Here is a 9,273-nt window from a genome sequence, read left to right on the forward strand (position 1 = left end):
CTTTAACAACCGAATAAAATTCATAATTTGTAAAGCAATTTGTTGAAAATTGTTTCCTCAATAAGGCTGTAACAATGAATTTGTGTTGAGTTACTACGAATGGCGTATTTCATACCAAATTTTATTATATATGTACACCTGAATTTCACACTGACCCACGTGTAATGATTTAAAGCTAAATGAAATAAAACAGCACTTTTGGTGCTCACCCCTTCTGCTTCTTAAATACTTGGCCTTACTCTCATTTTGTGCTGTACGTCTTCATGTTGTCACACAAATGGTGGTGCTTACAATATTTAGGTGTATATTATGTCCAGACAGCAGCTGATTTTTGTGGAAAAGCAGAATTATGTGCACACTTGACGATTGAACATTGCTTTCGGAAATATGGTCGCAGGTACAAAAAAAAAACTCAATCTAAGTACACTTGTGATCAGCTAATTAAGCTAGCAACATTTTGATAAATTTTGGCTCTTTTTCATTTGTTTATTTAATGTTTATTATTTTTCCATTAAAGTCTAGCTCACTATATAAGAAAAACCACAAAAATCCAGATTTAAAACTTTGTGCAAAAATTATGAAAAATCTGCAAAGCTTCAGCGAAAATTTTCAACTTTTTATTCAGATTTTTTTCGACAATTGGACAATTTTTTTTGTACGAAAAAAATGCGCCATGAAGTCAGAAAAAAAAATTATTAAAAATCAACGCAACTTAAGACTTGCAATTATTACCCTAGAATTTAATGGGTTATTAAACTGCATACTAAAAAAAATTCTAAGAAATTTGAATAAAAAGTTGAAAACCTAGCTGAAACTTTGCAGACATTTCATAATTTAAACTTGTACCTTGTTGTACTAAAATTGAATGGGCTATAAAATAGCATACCTAATATCTTTCTAAGAATGTTTGCGGTTTTTCTTTTTAAATTCCACAAAGTTTGAAACTTGTATTTATTCCGTTTTTGTTAGAGAATAGGCTAGCTTTTTATTTAAAATAAATATTAAAATTGAATAATACAAAATCAAAACTTGTCAATGTGTGGGTGGCAATATGTTTAATTCAAAAAAATTATTTTAAAAATCCAGTGCAATTCAATATGACTAGATGGATATCAAATTAAAGGAAACATTTTCTAGAATTAAAAAGGGTTACGTTTTTTGGTCCTTTATAATTACATGCTTCAATACCTTTGACCATTTGCAATATATATGTGTTTTTGAAAAAATTATATGTAAGGATTAATATATATACCACCACATACTCGAATTTCGTCCTTTTATGACAATAAATATAGAATAAAATTATTTAAAACGGCATTTGCTATACTTATACGTCCTAGTGAACCAAAAAAAACTTAATTTTTTTTATGCTACAAAATTTTCTCTTTCATTTGGGACTCACACTGTTAGTCTACATTGCACTGATCATTTAAATTATTATTATTTTTTTTATTCATGCCTTTGAAATTTCAATGTCCTTTAGAAAATTCTGACGTCAGCGCGAAAAACTCAAAAGCCAGTTTTACTTTATTTGATCCATAGTTTCGTGATTATATTGATTGTTTCGTGTGTTTTGTATTTTTTTTTTTTTTTTTTTTTTTTCGTGTGTTTTTTTTTTTTTTTTTTTTTTTTTGTGTCGCACGGTGTAATTAGTTCGATATGGCAGACTTTGCAGAAGCTAAGCTATTGCCAGCATGGAAACTTGAAATTTTGCACCACGACCAAAAATTTAAAAGTTTTGTTCCTTTTTGTGGGCAGCCAGTGTCTGCAACTGAAAGTCACTCAAACCAGTTAAAGGGTGCAAACCTGACAAGACAGAAAATATTTATAGTTTTAATTTTCCACAATTTTAATTTTCGATTTCATGAAAGGTATTGAAAGTCTATGGCGAAACCGCAAAACAGCAGCGCCGTTCTCTCATTGGCGCACTTTTTTCTTATTTCTCGGTGGTGGTGGTGGTGCCTGCCTCATCACTGCAGAAAATATTGTTAATGGAAGCTGTCAAAAAGCGTCACTGCTTGTAAATAGTACAAATGCAAATCATCCAAGCAGAATGCGAAGAATGCCTTATGGCCAAAGTAATGGCCCGACAGCGCCTGACAGTTCGATGAATTGCAATGCAACAATACGAATACGAGTACAGAAACAGAAACGAGCTGTAATGGACGCTGCCGCCTGACAGCCGTTCGAAAGTTCGTCTTTAGGTATAAGCGTATAGAGGCAGTGGTGGCGGCGGTGGCGGCGATTTGACTGTAAATATGTAGTAAAACAGCTAAACAAACGAATACTGAGTAGCGGTGGTGGTAGGTGGACAGATCCAATGGAAGTGTGCTGGCTGCTGCCGATTTAACAGACAAGTAGGCAGGCGGGCGTATGTGCGGAAAATGCGCTTGCAGTTTAGCACTTAAACCAAGTTGAATGTTTGGTAGTTGTACTTGTAGACTGTAGACGAAGACAAAGGTGACTGACAAAAATGTGCATATGTATATTTAGTTATACCTAGGTATGGGTGCATGGATGTATGGATTTTGTATAGGCGCGCAAGTCACTCAAGCAGCAAGGCAAAGAGACGACAGACTAATCGTCATCGGGTACAAAAGGTGTGTTGCACAAATAAGCTGATAGAAAAGGTGGATCTCGCCATGAGTAGACGTGAGGAAGCGTGCGACTAACTGGTTGGCAAAAAAGAGTCGATCGGTCGCTTGGTAGCAGAGTTTGACGATCGGACGGTAGGTTGGTTGGACAGTAGTTTGGATTGGTTGAAGCTCACTATCTGCTTGTGCTGAATTTAATGAATTGTTAGCTAGCTGGCTGCTGAAGCTGTCTGCTACATACCACAAGTTGGCTATGGCTAACTGACTAGCTGACTGACTGACTGACTGACTGACTGAGTGACCCGACTTTGCGCCTGACTACATAAAAATCACATCGGCAGGCGTAGCTAGCTGATTTTTCTTACTTATTCAGAACTAGCGTGTATATTTTTGGTTTGGTATACATATGTATGTGATATTCAGGACCGTTAGGCGGCCAATATGGTTATGCGGCGCGACCGTGGCTATGTTGAGCTGTGCATGCAATGCAGCTACCTTGGCCGTGGTAATGATTACTTGTGCGATGTTGGTGGTAATAACTTTACATACATATGTACGTACATATGTGCATATCTTAAGCGATGCAACCTAGCCAGCCAACAGTGATATGCTTGGAAATATGCAAAGAACCTTAAATTGCATGCGTTCATAAAAATCAGCACAGGTCTACGTTTCGCAAACGTGTTGTAGTAGATGGTCTTTATACTCCGCCGCATGCTGCCTTCGTACTGTCGAAAAAGCATAAAATTGTCTGCCAACCAATCCTTTAGTCAGTTAGCCAGTCAGTTAGTCAGTCAGTTTAGCCAGGCCCAACAGCAGCGGCACATTCACCACAAAACCTGTAGCGACACACACACACATACATATGTATGTATGTACAAGTATGTTTGAACATATGTATTACCGCTTTAATGGCAATGGTAGGTAGTATGGTAGTGGTTGCGGTGGCATCTGACCCTTGGCAAAGAACCGCAATGCTCCTAACTAACAAACAAATGGCGAGTGGTAGCCGCCGCGCAGTCCGACAGTCAGCAAGCTCGTCTAACCACTTTCCAAAAGTAGCTATGGATTTTGCAGCTACTCTCGCATACACAATGCATATACATATATGTATGTATGTACATACATATGCCTCATAAGCTTTTTTTTTTTTTTGTATCAAATACAGTTTTGCATGCAACGGACAACGGCAAGCAGAATGTGGTTGCCACAGTGTCATCTCCTCCACCTTCACCTTTACCTTCACCGTGTCTCGCATGTGCATGCCATTCGGGAGATGTTTGAATGTTTGGTTTGTGGTTGGTATGAAACGAAAATTAAAACCAAAATCAGCACAGTGCAGTTACGGGCCAATAAAGTGGAATCACGAGTGTAAACGTTTTTCGATTTTTTTTTTTTTCTCGCGTCTAAAAGAGCGCATACGCGTTTGAATGCTTATGAGAGGGAGTGGGGGGCCTGCTGCATAGTGAATGCCGGTGAAATGTGTGAAATTTTATTTTAATTTCTATGAGAAGACCGCAAAAAGCTCAATAGCACAATAGCAATCTTTGGTGCGAATCCAAATTTGTAAATTAACCCTCAAATTCTTAGATCAAATTAAAATCTAAATAATATAATGTCTTGTCTACTAAAAAAAAAAAATAAATAAAAAATCTGAAAAGTTTTAGTCTGGTAGACAACTAGTCGACCTTTCGAATTTCAGCATAGAGATTTCTAATAGGGTACTTTTGTGCGGATATAAAGGGTTTGGGGCTCGGGAAAGGTGCTGTGAATATCGCGTAATAGGGTTTTAACAAATTTCATTTTCGTGTGTAACATTATTATCTGTAGTTTGATGCATTTTTTCTTTCGAAACTGCAAATATTTTTGCCAAGAACCCCTACAAAAATTGATCTCTATTAATTTTTTGCGATATCTTCTGCACCGATCTAATAATTTTTGATCATTTTTATATGTTATTCAGGAAATTTTTTAACTATCGAATGGATATGTTTTCATAAACGATGAGATAATTTCCCAATTAGACAATTTTTGCGTCTAATTTGACTGGACTATAAGTGCAACCATAATAAATCGTGATCACTTCAAAGGAGTGTTTGGCGATAATTAACTGCAAAACGGACCAGTTTTGATGAAACATGGATCCATCACAATATACTAGAGAGCAAAGAATAGTCAGTGGATTATTCCCGTGGAATTGTCTTGAGACAATGCACGCATCTACACTTCTGAAGTTTCATTGAAATTATTTGGGTTAAGAAAAGCTCTCTCATCCAGAAAATTCTCAAAATTTGGCAACTAAATACTAACTGTTTCCAAACCTGAAATTGTAACGCAAAGCGAAGAGATTTGAGTCGAATAAGGAGGTCATCATTGTAACTAAGCCCACTTTGAGGGTTTGAGAATACCCATTACTGGGAACATCAAACAAACAGAAACACTAGATTTAATGTACCAAGCTTAAAAGTGATTATGTTGAATAATAAAAAGCTTTTTACAGAAAAAATTAATTTCAATGAAAACTTCACTTACTTATTAAACTGCTTTCGTACTGGAAACATTCAGGCATTATTCTCAATTTCAACATATCGAGCCCTAACCGCCAAAATAACGTAAGCACCATTTTTTCAAAATTTTATTTCTGATGCAGAAATATTCCTAGGGCATCTAGAGCATCTACCTACTCATAAGTTATCGGCCAGTTAGAGCTCTGATAGTTTTGGATATATATTATCTCCGAAGAGAATACAGACTTGGAGACCTTTTCTATGCTACCTACACCATGTTCACTCAAAGGTACAACAGATCATGTTTACCCCTCTTGCAAGTTCGCCCGATATATACTTTTCCCTCTATATGTGAAGCTGTGGCTGGGAACCCAAATGAGGTTAAGAATCAAGTCCGGTCGGTGTTGGTTAATTTTTGTGAAGATTATGTAAGTATTTATGTACGTATGTAAGATCAAATCTCTAGCAAAATTGCTCCAAAATGCTTCGCCAGATATTAGTCCTATAGAGCAAGATACCATCTCTAGACAGACTTTACTTAACCATTTTGTGTGTGGATTTATTATTTCTATTCATTTGACTGTGCTAGCATTGCTCTACTTTCCATCATAATTTTAATATTCAAATATAAATTTTAAATATTTTGAAAAGGGATATTTTAAGTTAAAAACTTTTTTAGAACTTAATATTTTCTTTGTTTTTCCCCCTTTTTTTATTACATTAAATATTTTCTATTTTATAATTTATATTGAAACAATTTATTGAGCTTGCGGCCATTTTAATGAACTTTTTTTGTTATTTTTTATTTTTGTATTTTGTATAGTTAACTTTATTTTACATTTTATTTATTTTATGGTGTTTTATTTTATTTTTTTTATTTCTTGCTTTTATTTAATTTAATTTTTTATATAATATTTTACCTTCAAACGAATTATCAAAGGAATCATAGAAAATTCAAGCAGATAAATAATTTTACCGCTGTGTATTATAAAGATGATTTCACGCCAAAAAAATTTAATTAGTTTACTTAGCGCCGTTTTCTCAACTAGCTTTTAAAATTTATCTGCCCATCAAACGCAAAATTTAAAATGACAAATTTTCCGAACAAAATTATGGCCTTTTTTCGAAAAATTTGTAATTTTAAATTTTAGCAGTCTGATAAATTTTAAAATTGTTTGGTGCAAGTGGCGATAACTAAAATATTTTTTTTTTTGTGTACAGCTGTGGAATCATAAGTAAATCCATAAGTAAACATTTTTGACAAAATTTGTGGAAAAGGCAACAAATTCTTTGTCAAGGATAGCTATGATTGAAAATTAAAGTTTTTTTAACTTTTAATTTTACTAATACCAAAATTTTAATATTCAATATCCATTGAAAAATTCTTTCCTTTGTTGTAAAATTTCGGGTTTCATAAATAAAAAAAAAATAAAATTATTTCATTTAAGTTTCTAAATTTGGGTTTTGAAATTTCAACTTTTCGAGGTATTTGTTTTCATGCTTATATTTTAAATGTATGCCCAGGAAAATTTTAAACTTAAAAACTAAATGTTGAAAATTAATATTTTGAAATTTTACAACAAAAGTCATAATTTACCCGCCAAGAATTGGATTTATATTTTTCTTGTCATACCTAAAAGTCATTTAATGTTTTGTTTTTTGATTTTTTCGATCAATTTATAACCGTTATTTTCATAGTTCGTTTTTTAGATAATAATAGATTTAAAACGGTTATGAAACTGTAGTCTTCTACAAAACGGTCCAAAGTTATCAAAAAATAAAAAACTTCAATATAAGGATTTTCTTTTATCAAAAAAAATAAAAATCCGACTTTAAGATTATTCTTGGGCGGAAAAATAAAAATGAAAAAATAACGGTATGACCTAAAAATTAAACTCTTGATATTTAAAGTTTATTCTTAGTTCCTAAATTGAAATGAAATTAAAATTTAAATTCTTAAATTTTATCATTAAATTATATAAATTAAATTATAGTCCTAGTTACTAGTTGCCTTATCAAATGTAATGTAATTATTTACAATTATATATCATACAAAATAAATAAATAAATATAAATTTTTTTAATTCAAATTTTAAAATTCCAAACTTTTTTAACGATTTCTGTATAACGATCTAGGCTTCGATTTAGTGAGAGCAAAGGAGGCAACAAACAAATTTAAGTACAAAATTATTATTTCAAATTCGTATTTAAGAATATTATTTCATTTTATAAACTTTTTTCTTAATAACAACTTGTATGGCTTTTCCTGAAATGTCCTTTTGTACATAGATTCTGCAGTAAATTTGTATCAGCATTGCTTATTTGCTCCTATATTTGTAACAAATCTATACATGCATACAAACATTTTATTTAAATTTTTTTCTAAAGTTTTTTTTTGCACCTTAATCCACAAAATGGCTTGGAACTTACGGCACGCAAATCAGCTATCGTTCTTCATAACACAATATCCCATTAGCGTTTTCAAAAATCACTTAGTTATCAGTATTTCAAAGATCGCGATGTGCAGAAAACGGAACTAGCAACAACGATTTTCGCACAAAATTCACTTTTTCCTTAAATCAGTTTATTTGCAAACACCATACGCTAATATATATTTTTTTATGTACATATGTATGTATTAGTATACACAGTTAGCACAACAGTCAATTTTCTTTTTTTTCAATACGTTTAGCTATGTACTTTTATAATTGAAATTATAGCAAAATTTCGATAGAAATATTTTTATGATTTTATTTTAAATGTGCGTGCACGTTGCAACATATTACATATGCATAGGTATATGTATGAAAATTCCCCAATGCGTAAACACGTCCGATCGATACGATGGTCAGCAACAAACTGAAGAGTAGCCGATCATCAACGGATTTAAGAACGGCTTGTATGGAGCTCTGGAGTTTGTGTGTGCCAGATTGTTGGCTGGGTGAATAGTTAGTTAAAGAGGAAGAAGATGCCACACCAAGACAGTAAATCTTGAGACTAACTGGTGAGCGACGTCGGCGGCGGCAGCAGCAAAGCGAAATTCAACAATCAGCAAAAGCAAGCAGCACAACTCAAGCGCTGAGTAACAAACAATGCCCCGGGACATCATCAACAACGGCGCGCTGAGCACTTTTAAAAGCTGAACACCACACCGGCGAGCCAACAACGAATGTCCAACCGGTGGCGAGGCTTGCATTCAAATTTACAGTCAGAGCCGGAATCAGAGTCAGAGTCAGAGTCAGAGTCAAAGTCATGGCCGTGGCCATAGCTGCTGTCGATGTCACACTCAGCACTCACCGACGACGACTCACACAACAGTCGGCACTCGGCACTCGGCTGAGCGGCGGCTGAGCTGAAGTCAAAAGCAGCGCCAAAGCTGCCGGCATTGGAGCGTGCAACAGGTAAAGCGCTGTGAAAGAAGAAATGCAGTAGCAGCGGCGGCAACGCGTCAACGCAAGCAGATATCACAGAAAGCTAAGAAAGAATACAAAAAGTAGCGCAAAAAATTCCCAATCATGGAGAAAGAAAGAAAGACTCGCACAAAGAGTGGTGGTGGTGGTAGTGGTGGTAGGAAGTAGAAGATCGATCAGCAGAAGCTGAAGAAGTTTGGGTAAAACAAAACAAAACAAAAAAAAAAACAGCAAACAAATACAGTGTGTACGAGTATTAAGCCAAATGTTGCTGCCGCTAGCGCTGCTGGTGTTGCTACTAATGGTCGGTTGTGCGGTTGGCGGTTGTGCGGTTGGCGTTTGGCGGTGTGTTGATACGACTGACTTTTGGCGCTGCTGCTGTCGCCGTTAATGTTGGTTCAGTTGGTTAGTTACCTGTTAGCTTAGTTTGGTCTCGTCTTCGTCTTCGACGTTGGCGGCTTGGAGCGCTACGATGGCTGGCTCGCTGGCTGTTTCCTCCACCACATTTACTTAATTTGCCGCCAAGCAAGTGCAGTCGGGCTGAGTAAAGCAAAATCACATAGCAACACCAATGTACGTATGCACATTTGTATGTATGTATGTATATGGAAGTTAACACTCACACACGCATATATTTATGCCTTTTATGTGCACATGTTCATTTGAATGCATGTGAACTCGCCACATACCGCTATGTTGCTGCTGATCTTGACTTTGGGGAAAGAAGGAAACTTTAAGATCAGCAGCCATGGAGATAAAAAA

At 34.9% G+C, this 9,273-nt stretch overlaps 1 protein-coding gene across 2 annotated transcripts in view; it reads right to left on the minus strand.

The window, feature by feature from the left end:
- The window catches only part of LOC118747791, a 62,634-nt gene extending 54,392 nt beyond the window's left edge, over window positions 1-8,242 (minus strand). The window contains exon 1 of one of the 2 annotated variants that reach the window (XM_036481923.1): window positions 7,532-8,242. The gene's annotated coding sequence lies outside the window, so the exon portion shown is untranslated. Of the gene's footprint in view, window positions 1-7,502 lie in introns of both variants that reach the window. The other variant, XM_036481924.1, reaches the window with a different exon arrangement.
- Between the last annotated feature and the right edge of the window lie 1,031 nt (window positions 8,243-9,273).

This window comes from Rhagoletis pomonella, unplaced genomic scaffold (assembly GCF_013731165.1).
Source record: "Rhagoletis pomonella isolate Grant_MI unplaced genomic scaffold, Rhpom_1.0 Rhpom_scaffold_00012, whole genome shotgun sequence".
NCBI classification, from domain to species: domain Eukaryota; kingdom Metazoa; phylum Arthropoda; class Insecta; order Diptera; family Tephritidae; genus Rhagoletis; species Rhagoletis pomonella.